This window comes from Solanum dulcamara, chromosome 11, assembly GCF_947179165.1.
Source record: "Solanum dulcamara chromosome 11, daSolDulc1.2, whole genome shotgun sequence".
In the NCBI taxonomy this organism is placed as follows: domain Eukaryota; kingdom Viridiplantae; phylum Streptophyta; class Magnoliopsida; order Solanales; family Solanaceae; genus Solanum; species Solanum dulcamara.
The window spans coordinates 51,281,315-51,298,071 of record NC_077247.1 but is presented as its reverse complement, the minus strand read 5'-3'; the positions used below and the strand labels follow the sequence as shown (position 1 = coordinate 51,298,071).

The 16,757-nt window shown below is 34.8% G+C and overlaps 1 long non-coding RNA gene across 1 annotated transcript; it reads right to left on the bottom strand.

Annotated features, from left to right (window-relative positions):
• Positions 1-485: 485 nt before the first annotated feature.
• On the bottom strand, positions 486-15,219 carry LOC129875037 (uncharacterized). The gene is made up of 16 exons (XR_008763050.1): positions 14,946-15,219; positions 14,628-14,766; positions 13,519-13,574; positions 11,634-12,964; positions 9,579-11,248; positions 9,253-9,350; positions 8,980-9,074; positions 8,754-8,801; positions 2,467-2,643; positions 2,155-2,303; positions 1,777-1,930; positions 1,643-1,687; positions 1,490-1,547; positions 1,298-1,374; positions 1,086-1,222; positions 486-745 (listed from the first exon to the last, which is right to left on the bottom strand). It is a non-coding gene; the product is annotated as an uncharacterized LOC129875037 (long non-coding RNA).
• Positions 15,220-16,757: the final 1,538 nt, after the last annotated feature.

Here is a 16,757-nt window from a genome sequence, read left to right as displayed (position 1 = left end):
ATATACATTCATTATTGTAAGAAATCAATGAAAAATTCATACAAAGCAACAGAGAAAAATGAACAATCTTGATACTAATTTCCTCAATAGTTTATTCTAAAGGTGAGGGTTATGCATATTTCTATTTTATAAGTACATTAAAATTATACTTATTTCGTAAAAATATTAAAATATTTTACATGTATAAGTTATAAACAAACTTTAACAAAAATGGACAACCTTTATTTATTAAAGAAAATTATTATTTGACAATTAAGATCAATAAAAAAATTATAATTCATAGAGACTCATAGAAAGTTTCATTTTATTTTGATAATAATTACAGTATTTAACTTATAAATTCGATAAAAGTAAATATCAAGAAATGTTAGAGAGAAAAATCCTAATTCGTGGTTACAATTGTACGAAACACCAACATTTTTTTAAATATAAAAAAAAATTAATCAAAGAAGAGAACAACAAAATGAAGATGTTGATATAACCGCTGCAAGTGAAAGAATTTATTATCAATCGAACATCGAAATCTCTAATTTTTCTCCATCATCTACACTTCTTCTCCCCTTTTTCTCTTTATCCAACAATCCAACTAAGAAAAGTCAAAATTGCAAAATAGTTTTTACCTTTCTTTTATTTGAAATTTTAGCCTCTTCTCTTCTTTGATTGTGTAAAATGTGAGATCTGCCTCATTGAATTTGCTTAAAGTACAATTCATAGCTTCTTTCTCTATCATATATTTGTAGTACACCTATAAAAAAACACAAGATTACCATTTAGATTGAATCAAACAGAAGGATCTATACTTACTAAGAATGCAACAGAAAATGACATTATGCATATAAAAATTTATTTACAGAGATAAAATCACAATGAATAAAATATGAATGTATGTCTACCATAGTTCTGATGTACCCATTTGTATTCCATACCATGGTGGATATAAGCCTATTTACAGTGATGTAACCCTTTAAATTTCATACAATATACATAACTAATTATAGCCTTTTAATTTTTCATGCATCCCTTCAAATTACATAATTAAGTGATATAGTCTTTTCAATTTCCAAATTAATTTGGGATATCAGGACCTGAAATGTATCCTGAGAGCTTGAATGAACCATCACTTGCATTCAAGTTGTTAAGGGAACTCAGATGAATCCCAAACTCACTGGACAATAGAGGTAATGGAGAAGGAGAAGCATGTGTGCAACACAGGTCATCCTCACTGCATGCAGACGAACAAATTTCAAGAAACCAGACAGAAAATATCCTTAAGTTAGCTGGTGTAACAAAGAAGGACCTTTCAATATCAATAATTTGAAGGAGAGGATGTACGAGAACAGAGACTCTTTCAGAGAATGCAAGACATTCTCTGGACTTCCAGATCATATATGCAAACCAAAAGATCAATCAGGTCAGAGTACTGCTTTAGAGGTAAAGTATGTAAATCAATACTTTTCATTTGTTTGAATTGTGAGAAAACGATAAGTACTTGGAGTGCATTTGCTTCCTTCGAACTGGTTGGTTGTAAAATACATCACGAACAATGACTACAAAAAAAAAATCCCAAGAAATTTCCTTATTAGCAAACAACAGTCAATTCATGTATCAGGTAGGCTTATACAGAATTATCTATTGTACCAACATCTTGTCTACAATCATCAACTCCAAGGTACAAACACTTGCCGTCCTATAAACAATTGCAAGAATAAAGACCAAGTTAGTAGTTTTATACCTATCCTAATGGATACTACCAACTAAATCTCAAAAGAACTTTACCTTCAAACCTTACGATATCCATTGGCCTCCCATGAGCTTTAGTAACAATCTCCAACAAAGAAACGTTAGAAATAGAGCTCAGAGCCTTCTCTTTTAAAGCCAAACCTTGCTGCGAAAGCATGCATATCGTCTGAATGGCAGTATTTTGAGGTCACTAGTATAAAGGAAGCATAAGAAACAATAGTTAAAATGGCCAAACAAAAAGGAAGCATAACAGAAGATGAAAGAAACATGCACATATACTGTCTCCATAAGATGGCTAAAAGTACCAAGCACCAATATGTATGTTCCAACTCAACTTAGGTAGAATAAATAATCAAAACATCTCAATATACAGTAGTGATCAAAAAAAAATCATGGAAAGAGCAGTAGTATTACTTGAGCAGATAGATCAGCGGAAAAATTGATATAGGGTTTAAGATTTTGATCAGACATCGTCACTGTGGCAGTTAAGAGCAGCGATCCAGTGGAGTACCTAAGATGCGCCGATAGCTTATGAAGTTCCGGTTTTGCAGTTGAGAGGGCTTCTGTAATTTGAAATCAGGGGAAAATAGTAAATGATAACCAAAGATTAGCTTTCCATTTTCTTTGTTCAGGAAAATAAACTAAAATAAGTTGATATAATAGGGAAATAAAGTGTAGAAAAGACAATTTATCACATCTCTTATCCATCAGTTTGGGTCGGTATACCTTCACTGTGTATCAGGACCTGAGATATATCCTGAGAGCTTGAATGGACCATCGCTTGCATTCGATTTATTAAGGGAACTCAGATGAATCCCAAACCCACTGGACAATAGCTGCAATGGGGAAGGAGAAGCACGTGTGCAAAGCAGGTCATCCTCACGGCATGCAAATGAACAAAATCTAAGAAACCAGACAGGAATTATCCTTAAGTTAGCTGGTGTAACAGAGACAGGCCTTTAAATACCAACAATTTTGAAGGAGACACTGGGATGCACAAGGGCGATTCTTAGCAGAGACTCTTTTCAGAGAATGCAAGACCCTCTTTGGGCTACTAGATTATTTATGCAAACCAAAAGATCAAACAGGACAGAGTACAGATTTAGAAGTACGTAAATCAATATTAATCATTTGTTTGAATTGTGAGAAAACTAGAAGTACTTGGAATGCATTTGTATTAGGAAATTAAGATTTATCTAAGAAATTCGTACTTAGTAGATATTTTTATATAGTAACCAAGTCTTTTATTTAAAACTAAGTGATGGTCAGTTGGCCACAATAAGTGATGGTTAGTTGGCCACAAAGAGTGGTGGATAGTTGGCCACATATGTATTGTTTGAGTTTTTTTTTTCTGCTTGTTTTGTGGTTTGTAGTCCTCATACACACACTATATATATATATGTGTGTGTGTAGCCTATGCAATTATCAATCTAGGAAATAAGTAGAATACTTAAAATATTTCAGCTTTCTCTTCTTCTTCCCTGCAGTTTTGTAGCAATTTACAGCTACATTTTAATTGCTTCAACTTTCTGTTTTCTAATCCTTCTTCCCTTTCTTGTAACATGGTATCAGAGCCCATTTCTTACGGGATCTGAATTTGTTTTTTTTGTTGATTGGCTCATCTTTTTTTAAGCCTTTTCTTGGATCTGTTTGCTAGAAAACATGGCACCAGAAAATCAACCAACGATGGGTCATCCGATTTTTTCTGGCGATAATTATCATATTTGGGCCATTAAAATGAAGGCCTATTTAAAGGCTCTCAAATTGTGGGATGTCATTGAGAGAAGAGAACTTGTTGTCCAGCCATTAAGAGACAACCCAACTCTCAATGATATAAAAAAGTATGATGAGTTGGTGACTAAATCAGCAAGAGCTCTCACTTGCATATATTTCAGCCTTATGGAAGTGATGTTTACAAGGATTATGGCTTGTGAGACAGCCAAAGAAGCCTGGGATAAGCTAAAGGAGGAGTTTGAAGGCAGCAATAGAGTTAAGTCCGTTAAGGTCTTAGCTTTGAAGAGAGAGTTTGAGCTCTTGAAGATGAAGGATTCGGATAGTGTGAAAGAGTACTCTTCCAAACTGATAGATATTGTGAACCAAATAAGGATACTTGGTGAAAACTTTCCAGACCAGAAGGTTGTAGAGAAGATCATGGTCAGCCTTCCAGACAAGTTTGAATCAAAAATCTCAGCTATTGAAGAGTCTTGTGACTTGACTACTCTTTCAATAGCTGAGCTGATCTCTAAATTGCAAATCCAAGAGCAATGGGTAACCATGAGAAGCGAAGGGACAGTCGAAGATGCCTTTCAAGTAAGGCATAAATTCAGGCAACAAAAGAAAGAAAAAAAGGTCTCTTTAGACCACTCTGGAGAGGTGAAATCTGGTGGATACCAAGGTGAATCATCGAGGAGAGGTAAATTTCCACCTTGTGGTATTTGTAAGAAGACAAACCACTTGGAGAAGAATTGTTGGCAGAAGTCCAAGAGGTCCCTTATTCAATGCAGATATTGCAAGAAATATGGGCACATTGAGAAGTATTGTAGGCAAAAGCAAACTCAAAGTGGTCAGTCTTCCCAAAGAGTAAATTTTGCGAAAGATCACCAAGTTGAAAAAACAGAGGAGGAGGTATTCATGGCTTCGCACACATCACATGTTGATCGATGCAATTGGTATGTCAATAGTGCGTGCACAAGGCACATGGCGATTGATGAAAATCTGTTTGTTAGCTTGGACAGGTCTGATAGTACCAAAGTGAAGCTTGGAAATGGTGCACTGGTGCAAGCTCAAGGTAGAGGGTCCGTAAAATTTCCTGTGGATGAAGGTATGAAAATCATAAATGATGTTCTTTATGTGCCAAGCTTAACTCAAAACTTGTTGAGTGTTGCTCAGTTACTTCATCATAATTACTCACTTACTTTTAAGGATAAAAAAATGTGTCATTTATGATCCTAAAGGTTGTGAAGTAGCTAAAATTAGCATGATTGGCAATTCCTTTCCAATTTCATGCTATTCTGCTGAAAGTTGCTCTTTCAATGTTGAAATGAGTGATACTTGGCTTTGGCACAAAAGATTCGGTCATTACAACCTTAGTTCATTGGTGTATATGCAATCCAAGGGTATGGTGCTTGATGTACCCAAAATTGACATGTGCCGAGATGTTTGTGAGTCATGTCAATTTGGTAAATTGCATAAACGATCCTTTCCTAAAGGAAGTCTTTGGAGGGCGAAGGAAAAGCTAGAGTTGGTTCATACAGATATATGTGGACCGATGAGGACGTCTTCTTTGAGTAGGAATAAATATTTTATTCTCTTTATAGATGACCTTACTCGAATGACATGGGTCTTTTTTCTAAGTAGCAAAGTTCAGGTGTTCTCTATTTTCAAAGAATTCAAGGCTATGGTAGAAAGGGAGAGTGGCTGCCGGTTGAAGTATATCAGGTTAGATAATGGAACTGAATATACTTCACATCAGTTCAGCAAGTATTGTAAAGACTTAGGTATTCAACGACAATTCACTGTAAGCTACACTCCAGAACAAAACAGGGTTTCTGAGAGGAAGAACAGAACAGTGATGGAGATGGTAAGATGCATGCTGGCAGAAAAGAAGATGCCTAAATATTTTTGGGCTGAGGCAGTCAATACTGCAGTCTATTTGCTAAACAAGTTACCAACTAGAGCACTCCAAGACATGACACCATTTGAAGCATGAAGGAGTATAAAGCCGTCTGCTAGATACTTAAAAGTCTTTAATTCAATCTGTTATGCACATATTCTAGATGCTAAAAGAGGCAAATTGGATAACAAGGCAGAACTCTGTATTCTGTTGGGATATAGCACAGCTGCAAAAGGGTACAAAGTGTATAATGTTTGTACGAAGAAGGTGCTTATCAGTAGAGATCTTGGGATGGACGAGTCTAGCTACTATGATTGGGATTGAGAGATTGTTGTGAAGAACCAAGATGGCAGCACTTCAGTTGCAGATCAAAATCTGCAGACGAGTGATATTTCTTCCAGTCCTATTACTGGAGCAGGACACCTTTCAAATGTTGAATTGACAACTGATTCTCCAGTTTTGAAAACCAGGTCACTAGATGAAGTTTATGAACAATGCAATTTTGCTCTTGTGGAACCATCTTCCTTTGAAGAAGCAGCAAGTCGTGAAGCTTGGATTTCCGCAATGGAGGAGGAGCTTGCCATGATTAATAAAAATGATACGTGGGAGCTGGTTGATAGGCCCGAACAAAAGAACATTATTGGTGTTAAATGGGTCTATAGAACGAAGTTCAATCCAGATGGATCCATCTTCAAACATAAATCTAGGCTCGTAGTTAAAGGCTATTCCCAGCAGCCTGGAGTGGACTTTGGAGATACGTTTGCACTTGTTGCGAGGCATGAGACAGTAAGATTTCTAATTGCTCTTGCAGCACAGTACAAGTGAAAAATCTATCATTTAGATGCCAAATCTACATTTCTAAATGGATTTCTTGAAGAAGATATTTATGTTGAACAACCTGAAGGTTTTATAGTTGCAGGTGAAGAAGACAAGGTGTATAAGCTTAAAAAGGCTCTCTACGGTCTTAAACAAGCTCCGAGAGCTTAGTACAGTAGGTTGGATACTCATTTGTTATCTCAAGGCTTCAACCGAAGCCTAAATGAGCCTACTTTATACTTCAAAATGCAAGCTGATGGAAAGCTAATTGTGATATCCATTTATGTTGATGATTTGATGATCACAGGTGAAGATTCTCTTGCGGTTCAAGAAGTTAAATATGCGATGCTAAAAGTTTTTGAAATGTATGATCTAGGGGAGATGCAGTTCTTCTTGGGAATGGAAATTTCTCAATCTTCTGAAGGAATTTTCTTGTTCCAAAAGAGGTATGCCCTGAATCGCTTAAAAAATTTCAAGCTTGATAAGTGCAAACCTGTTGCAACTCCACTTGTTGTGAATGAAAAGTTAATGAAGGCTGATGGAGAAGAACGGGCAGATTCAAAACTTTATAGGAGCGTTATTGGCAGCGTGTTATATCTGACTGCTACCAGGCCAGATGTGATGTTTGCAACTAGTTTATTTTCCCGATATATGTAATGTCCTAGAACCAAGCATCTTGGAGCTGCTAAAAGGGTGTTGAGGTATATTGAGGGACAACTGATTATGGCATTTGGTATAGAAGTGTGGAGAATGGATCTCTTATTGGCTATTCAGATAGCGATTGGGGTGGATGTATGGATGATTACAAAAGCACATCTGGTTACTCCTTTTCATTTGGTTCAGGCATTTTTTCTTGGAGCACAAAGAAGCAAGATATCATAGCTCAATCTTCAGCAGAAGCCGAGTATGTGGCAGCTGCATCTGCTACAAATCAAGGAATTTGGTTGAGAAAATCTTGTTTGAATTAGATCTTTTGCCAAAAGAACCAACAGTGATCTATGTAGACAATAAATCAACCATTGCTATGGCTAAAAATCCAGTGCAACATGGAAGGACGAAGCATATCAACATCAAATTCCATGTTTTGCGAGATGGCGAGAAGAATGGGGAAGTTAAGCTGGTGCATTGCAGAAGTGAAGAACAACAAGCCGATATTCTAACCAAGGCTCTTCCCATCAATAAGTTTGAGATTCAAAGGTTGTTGCAGGGAGTTTCAATGAAAAATCTTAAGGAGGAGTGTTAGAAAATTAAGATTTATCTAAGAAATTCCTACTTAGTAGATATTTTTATGTAGTAACCAAGTCTTTTATTTAAAACTAAGTGATGGTCAATTGGCCACAATAAGTGATGGTTAGTTGGCCACAAAGAGTGGTGGATAGTTGGCCACATATGTATTGTGTGAGTTTTATATTTTTGCTTGTTTTGTGGTTTGTAGTCCTCATACACACACTATATATATGTGTGTGTAGCCTATGCAATTATCAATCTAGGAAATAAGTAGAATACTTAAAATATTTCAGCTTTCTCTTCTTCTTCCCAGCAGTTTTGTAGCAATTTACAACTACATTTTAATTGCTTCAACTTTCTGTTTTCTAATCCTTCTTCCCTTTCTTGTAACAATTTGCTTCCTTCGAACTGGTTGGTTGTAAAATACATCATGAAAAATGAATGCAAAATGAAAAATCCCAAGAAATTTCCTGATTAGCAAACAACAGTCAACTCATGTGTAAGGTAGGCTTATACAAAACTGCCTGTAGTACCAACATCTTAACTACAATAATCAATTCCAAGGTACAAACACTTGTCGTCCTGTAAACAATGGCAATAACAAAGACCTAGTTAGTAGTTTTATACTTATTCTAATGGATACTACCAGCTGAATCTCAAAAGAACTTTACATTCAAAACCTTACGATATTCATTCTGCCTCCAGTGAGTTTAAGTAACAATTTCCAACACATAAAGGATGAATATCATCTGAATGGCTGTATTTTGATGTCGTTGGTGTAAAGGAAGCATACGACACCACAGTTAGAATGGCCAGACAAAAAGGAAATAGAACAGAAGATGAAAGAAACAGGCGCATATATTGTCTCCATAAACTGGGCTAAAAGTCCTATGAACCAATGTGTATGGCCCAACTCAACTTCAACAACAAAATATATATATATTTTATCACTATTCCCCCCCCCCCTCCCCCCCCCCCCCCCGCTTTTTTGGGGAGGCAGTACAGGTAAAGAAAGTATTTTATAGCGAATGAAGCACCAGGAAATCAATGTACAAGAACATCTTACAATAAAAGCAAAATGTAAGCATCAATATTTTGTGTTGTGTACAGCCATACAAGTTTGCCCAATTAAAAGTAAAACCACAAAAATGTAAATAAAAGAACATCTGTAAAAAGAATACTAAAGAACACAAAACCATCAAACAGCCTATCAGTTGAGTAATTCGTGCAATCCTATAGACTACAACAATCATTCCAAGTTATGAACATCATAGTCGTCAGGCAAAAGAAGTTATGTACATCAACATCAATACAATAGAACAAATGATGTAAGTACAACACTTTGAAAAAAGATTACCATATATTTCTCCCATCAGTATCAGTCCATCTCGTGAAACACCAGATCCTTCAAAAGAAAGTACAACTTCAGATGATGAAGTAAAATAATAAACTGAGCAGAACTTTCTTAACTGATTGGTTGTAAAATATATCACGAATAATGACTGCAAAAAGAAAAATCCCAAAAAATTTCCTAATTAGAAAACATCAGTCAACTCGTGTCCTGTAGGCTTATACATAATTACCTGTTGTACCAATTCCAAAGTACAAACACTTGCCATCCTGTAAACAATGGCAAGTGTACAAACACTTCAATTCCAAGGTACAAACACTTGCCGTCCTGTAAACAATGGCAAGAATAAAGACCAAGTTAGTAATTTTATACCTATCCTAATAGATACCAACTAAATCTCAAAAGAACTTTACCTTCAAAACCTTACTATATCCATTTGGCTTCCTGTGAGTATTAGTAACAATTTCCAACAAAGAAACAACAGAAATAGAGCTCAGAGTCTCACCTTTAAAGCCAAAGCTTGCTGGGAAAGCATGCATATCATTTGAATGGCTGTATTTTGATGTTGCTGGTGTAAAGGAAGCATACAACACCATAGTTAGACTGTCCAGACAAAAAGGAAACGTAACAGACGATGAAAAAAGCAGGCACATAAACTGTCTCCATAAGCTGGGCTAAAAGTACTTAAGCACCAATATGTATGTTCCAGCTCAACTTCAGCTAGAATAAATAACCAAACATCTCTACATACAGAAGTGATCAACAAAAAAACATATATAAATATCAAAAATTACGGTCATTAATAGTATGGAATTCCACTCTTAAACATACCATCAAATGCAGTTCCACCAACACAGATATTTCCTGAAATGCATTTTTTCACTCACTTGAAAACACAATGAATTCTGCTTCAACTCCTCAACAATGAGAGAATATTCTAAAGGAAACAACGCATCTCCAAACATAATTGCACCTACGAAAATAAACAAATAAATAGAATAGCAACATCAGGAATCAATCCATCAATTATGCTTCACCCACAAAATCAGATGGTTGTTGCATAGATCCTCATTCCTCTGTATCTGTTCCACTCTATCCATATCGAAGTTATTGTTCCAACACAAATGAACAAAGACATCAGGAATAAAGAAAAATATCTTAAATCATTTTTTGTTCTAATTCCCTGATCTTTCTCTTTTTCTTATGTGGGGGTGGGTGGAGGCAAGAGAGCATCAAGGTAGCTCCAAATTGACAAGTTCAATATTAACTTACTCATGCAAGTCTTGATTATTCAGGACCCAAGTCTTGATGGGGATACTATTGATGATCCATCTGTATCAGCAAGCTATGGGTTGCAAATACATTATTCAGAGAACATGACATGGCATTTAAGCAAGAACTTAAGCAAGATTCCATGAGAAAGATTAGAGTTAAATGAAGGAGAAAAATATGAGAGCTAGTTAGAGTCGATGGACTGGACTAACTTGTTGAATAAATTCTAACAGATTCACATCAGTTAGATTGATGCACAAAATAAGGAACCTATATTATCAAGAAAATAATCATTTTCTTATGAAACACATGCAAGAGAATCTTGTTATCTAGTGGAGTATTTCCTAAAACATGAATGATGGCATGAATAGTTTTCCAAATTAAGTAGGAAGCTATTCAAGCTTCATGGCCTTATAATTCAAAAAGAGAGAACCGCTAGCACTGATGGTATTAGAACAAAAAAACTCTTCCCTTATAAGTAACAATTCATAATTCACTTGCTTTAATCAACCCAATTAAAACATAGAATGGACCTTAAGAAACAATGCGCACAAATGACACTTGAAAGACTTTAAACCCTCAAAAATCCTTCTTGCTTTCATTCAACAAGATGGACCACAGAACTATTATTGATACCTCAGAAAGGAATAACCAACCTGAGAAGAATTGCCTGTCATGCTTTGTTTTCCACATTTAGACAGGCATATATCCTTCAGAGGGAGGAATATGAATGTTGAAGACAATAAGCTATAAAGTGTAGAAAGGTTTGAGAATGTAGGTGAGCAACTAATCCTGTATTAACAACTACAATCAGTAGAACAATACCTTTCCCTTCTAAGACTGATTTGCAAATGGTTTACATGTACTTAACTTTTTGAGTGTATAATATGACAGAGGCAAGTATTAGAGAATGTTACCACAAGAAGTGTGACAGCTGTTGGCTGCTTGTGAATCAGATTTAAGTTCCTACTTTAATCAAAACATAAAACTTCATGCTCAGAGTTAGGTTTAACTTTAATGAATGTTGCAAAGTTTAGTGTAATGGAATTTCTAGTAAATCGCAATTTTATCAAGTTCCATAGATTCGTTGTGTGATAAAAATTTAAACAAAGATCGTAATCTACCTGGTAAATGATCTTGAAGTTTGAAAATGAATGTTGCAGATCCAACCCCAATTTAGAATTTGGAGCATAGTTGTGTAGTAATTGGTAACCAATTTCAAGCATGATCTGCAAAAGCATGGTCAAAGATTCAAAATCAATGTTACTTATTATCAAATTAAATGTACCAATTCTTGCTCAGAATCAGGATAAGTTGTTGTTCTCATTTTTTCCGATAGGACCTGATAATTCAATAAGTTACAGACTCCAAGTTGAAATGACACTTCAAGGAAATGCTTTGCACCATCTGATGCATAAGTAACACTCTCCCACTAACCAACCTTCCACAATTTGTTCTCCCCCCCCCCCTAACACACTTCTTTTAGTGAGGCAGGTGGGTAGCTACAGCCTACAGGGAAGGGAATGTGAAGTGGACAAAGCCACATGTACAAATAACATCAAATACAATGAATCCTAAGTGATGTTGCATAAAAATGTTTACAATTGCTCTCACCAACAGTGTTACTTCCAGTCTAGAGATTCGCGACAGTATCCTCAATAAAGAGAAGGATGGGCCAATCCTACAAGTAACATTAAAATCCAACCAGGCACCATAAGAGATTCTTGAAAAAATACAACAAAATAACTTTATAAGATTAAGACAATCAGTATCAATGGAGCCAACAAAGGTATAACACTGCACATCATTTCTGGCAATTTGATAGCACAATAAACATGGAACAAAAATGAACAAGTGACATGTTCAAATGCATGTCAAATAGACAAACAAGAACCACGCCTACCCCCCACGCACCATTTCTTGTATTTTCTTTGTGGTGATAAGTCAAACAAAATGGAAACTATGAGCTGGTGATGAGCAGCATTTCTAACAAATAGCATGGCATTAAAGTCAATAGCTTCCTTTCAAGTTCATTGCAAAATGTCATCATAATTAGTTGAAAGAAAATTTAGTAATCCTATCTAGTCCATGGTCTTCAGTCGAAAACTAGGAGGAACCAAACGCAGTCCTCTGATTACATGTGTTCCCACTTCCTCCACTCATCAAAGAAAAATAAGAAAAATTTGTCACTTCCTCACAACCTATTCTAGATTTTCTTAATCCCCTCATTCTAAATTAATAATTTTTAGTATTTATTAAAACTGTTAGGACGTTAGTGTTCAAATGAAACTAGTTCCTCTAAGATGTGGATTGTATCTCATACAGGTTAGACCTGCTGGCAGGCAGCCTTAGCCAAAGCCTGGCACCATTTACAATCAATCATTCTCTCTTCAGTATCTTATCTCTCTCCAGTGGTCATTACAGAGTGAAGATGCCTCTTTTTGGCAACTGGTCAAGAAGACCTCTTTCCAATGATATTTCTAGTGATGTCATGCCAATCTCTGACAACCATTCGAATAGAGTCAAACCTCGTTCCTATAACTTTCTGACAGAGTCGTGACTATAGTCAGATAATTGTCTAGTCGTGATGCAGCTCTTTCTAAGGAGCATTCCCACAACATCGAGCCTCTTATACAGAATTACCTGTTGCACCAACATCTTGTCTACAATCATCAATTCCAAGGTACAAACACTTGCCGTCTTGTAAACAATGACAAGAACAAACACTAGGTTAGTAGTTTTATACCTATCCTAATGGATACTACCAACTGAATCTCAAAAGAACTTTACCTTCAAAACCTACCGATATTCATTTGGCCTCCAGTGAGGTTTAGTAACAATTTCCAACAAAGAAACATCAGAAATATAGCTCAGAGCCTCTCCTTTGAAAACCAAAGCTTGCTGCGAAAGCATGCATATCATCTGAATGGCCATATTTGATGTTGCTGGTGTAAAGGAAGCATACGACACCATAGTTAGAATGCCAGACAAAAAGGAAACATAACAGAAGATGAAAGAAACAGGTGCATATACTGTCTCCATAAAGTCCTATGCGCCAATGTGTATGTTCTAGCTCAACTTCAGCAACAAAATATATATTTCATCTTTATCCCCCCCCCCCCTCTTTCTCTTTTGGGGAGGCATTACAGGTAAAGAAAGTATTTTATTGCAAATGAAGCCCAGGAATCGAATGTACATGAACATCTTACAATAAAAGCAAAATGTAAGCATCAATATTTAGTGTTGTGTACATACATACAAGTTTTCCCAGTTACAGGTAAAACCACAAAACCGTATATAAAAGAACATTCGAAAAAAGATACTAATGAACACAAACCGTCAAACAGCCCATCGGTTGGGTAATGCATGCAATCCTATAGACTATAACAATCATTCCAAGTTATGAACATCATAGTTGTCAGGCAAAAGAAATTATGTACAGCAGCATCTATACAATAGAAAAGATGATGCCAATAAAAAAACTTTGCAAAAAGATTACCATATATTTCTCCAATCAGCAGTTCAGCACCAGTCCATCTCATGAAACACCAGATCCTTCAAAAGAAAGCACAATTTCAGATGATGAAGTAAAATAATAAACTGAGCAAAACTTTCTATAGCATTAGATCAATGTCAAAGAAACTAATGCTTGCCATTGTCATCCACCTTAACATAGCAGGTCCCACTGCCTATAGCAACATATACATGGTGGAACTGGGTTAAGTTCAAACTAGGAGTACACTACTTATAAGATAACAAAGATAAAAAGAATCTATAAGGAAGTAAATCTCATGGAAAAAAGAAAGAGAGTTGCGATATAAGAATATTCATTTGGAAAAAAAAATTCTTATGATACTAGAATGGAGCATCATACTAAGAGGAGAAAACGTATATCAATTTTCATATAAAGCATATGCCCTCGTCAGAAGTAGCAAACAAAGGAACATAAATTTGCATATAAGCATGAATTGCCATATTCTCAGCAGCCCACCTCTATTGATCCTCAAAACATTAACAAAATCAGAAAACATATAATTCTCCATTCTATTACATGGCACAATTTTCAACTTATAAGAAACAATCAAAATCAAAAAGTCTAGGCCATTTTAAGGAAAATGGCCACTGAGGGCATTTACGAAAGTCTGTCCAGTTGAGATTCTTCATTCAAAATACAACAAATCACAACTTTTTATAATTGAACTACCAAGAAAAATTTAATTGTTAGAGTGAGGGCCTTCAAGAACAACTCCACAACTTTCTGTTCATTACCATTTACCTAGTAAAATCATAAAGAGTATTGAAACATTGAAAGGGTAAATTAGTACACCCTACTGATCCTCTACTGAAAATATTAACAAAATCATAAAGATGAACCATATAATTTCCCATTCTCTTACATGTCACAGTTTCCCATTTTTAAGAAACAATAAAGTCTAGACCATTTCCTTTCCATTTTTAAGAAACGACAAGTCTAAACCATGTAAAGGAAAATGGCCTGAGGGCATTTTCCAAAGTTTGTCCAATTGAGTGTCTTCATTCAAAATACTACAAATCAAAATACTTAATCACAATACTTCAAGAACAACTCCACAAATTTCCATTCATTACCTAGTAAAATCATAAAGAGTATTGAAACATTGAAAGGGTAAATGAGTGCCTTGGTGGCACCAGCATCGAGGCTGTTGAAAGCCAACTCCTCAACAACCCTTGTGACCCTCACCAAATTCTTGAACATCCTTAAGACACACTGCCAGAATAACAACATAATTTTCTTTAAAAGATTTCTTGATGTGTGCAATGCCAATATATTCTTGAAAACTACAATTTCTTTGATTTCCTTAAAATATGCATTTAACAATAACTACAAGTTCTTGATTTTTTTTTTCTAAAAAAAGAATGCATGCAAGAATTCCAAGTTAATTTCACAATATCAAGGTCTCGAGTTTCGAATTTTCCAAGATAATCTGATTTAGGGTTCCAAGAATACCCATCTAACAGTAGCCGGGAAAATTGATTTAGGGAAGAATACCAAAAAGCCAACAAGCTTTTCTGGAAAACTAGCGGAAGACTTAAGCAGGGTTTTGGGTATACATCAGACATCGTCACCGAGGTAGTTAAGATCAGCAATCCGGTGGCGTAATCTAAGATGCGCCGGTAGCGTATATGATAAGCGGGCTTCCGTAATATGATGGTCATGAGTTCTAAAATGCGCAGGTGGTATCTGTTTTATAGTTTTCGAACTAGTTAATATACGCGGAAAAAAACGTTAATACACGCGGAAAAAAACTCGACAATACAAAATATATAATTTTAATTATCTCCGGACCCTGCGCATAGCGGGAGCTTTAGTGCACCGGGCTACCCCTTTTTTTTAGTCTATTTCGTTGATAACGAAGAAAAGTCTGACAGTAACTGGTAAAATTGCTGCAATGTGATCAGGAGGTCATGGGTTCAAGCTTGAAAACAGCCTCTAGCAGAAATGCAATGTAAGACTGTGTACAATATACCCTTGCGGTCGGACCCTACGCATAGCGGGAGCTTAAGTGCACCGGGCTGCCCTTTTTTTTATTTCGTTGATAATGTGAAATTTGTTATCGTCGTATATAACTCAAATTTTTTAATTTGTGCATTTCGTAGGTCCATTTAAATTATGGCTCGAAATTTTAATCCTAAGTTATGAGATTAAAAATTAATATTTTATACATATAAAATAATTTTTTTAATAATTAAACATATAATTTAGCTGAAATAACTCTATTTTGAACTCGCAATTGATCTTTACATCTATCTCTAACGACAATAATCTCATTTTAAACTTTTAAAATATTTAATATTATTTTATTTAACTTAAACATTAATAATTTTATAACTTTTGTATGACGTCCATTTTAACTAATGTTCAACCATGGAAGTACATATTTCCTAATTGTCACTGTTTGATCACTTTTTTTATTAAGTGATTGCTTAGAGTTTTTAGCGTATGATCTACAGTAAAATCTCACTAAATTAATACTCGATAATTAATAATTTCTCTAAGATAATATTTTCCTCCGGCCTCAACTTGAACCAATAAAAAAAATCACTCATTTCGATAAAATAATATATTTTCAAAAGACCCATATATAAATATATGATCTCATTAATATTATAAATTAATATTTTTTTATAAGTACAAATACATCTAAGACAATTTAGTGAAATATGATTCTATTGTGTTTTGTTTTTTTGTTAGATTTTAAATCTAGTTGTAGCTCATCTTTAACTTTTCTTATTGTATTCAAAAGTTTTGATATTGTTGCGGCTGAAAATCTTTTTCAGTTCATGAGGAATGATCTCTTTTATACTCACATAATGTTTTACGTATTTGATGTGTCATTGTTGATTTTGTGACACCTTTTAAATGAGAAGTCATTTTTGGATATGACTTCAAGAAATTTCCTATGCTGCTTTTATAATTTTTTTCTCTCACCGTCATACATTGAATGATTTTAATAAAGATATAATAAATAATATTTTAATTATTAAGAAACAATGAACATCATGTATAATGAATATATTTTTGGAATGAATCATTGAATTCTTAAATTTATTTTACAATAAATCACGTGACAAAAAAATATATATATTACAATGAATCATACACATACATTATATTTTATGTATAATGAATTTATTTTTTATATGAATACAATAATATGATACATAATTTATTAAGATAATGATTTTGATGTATTCATT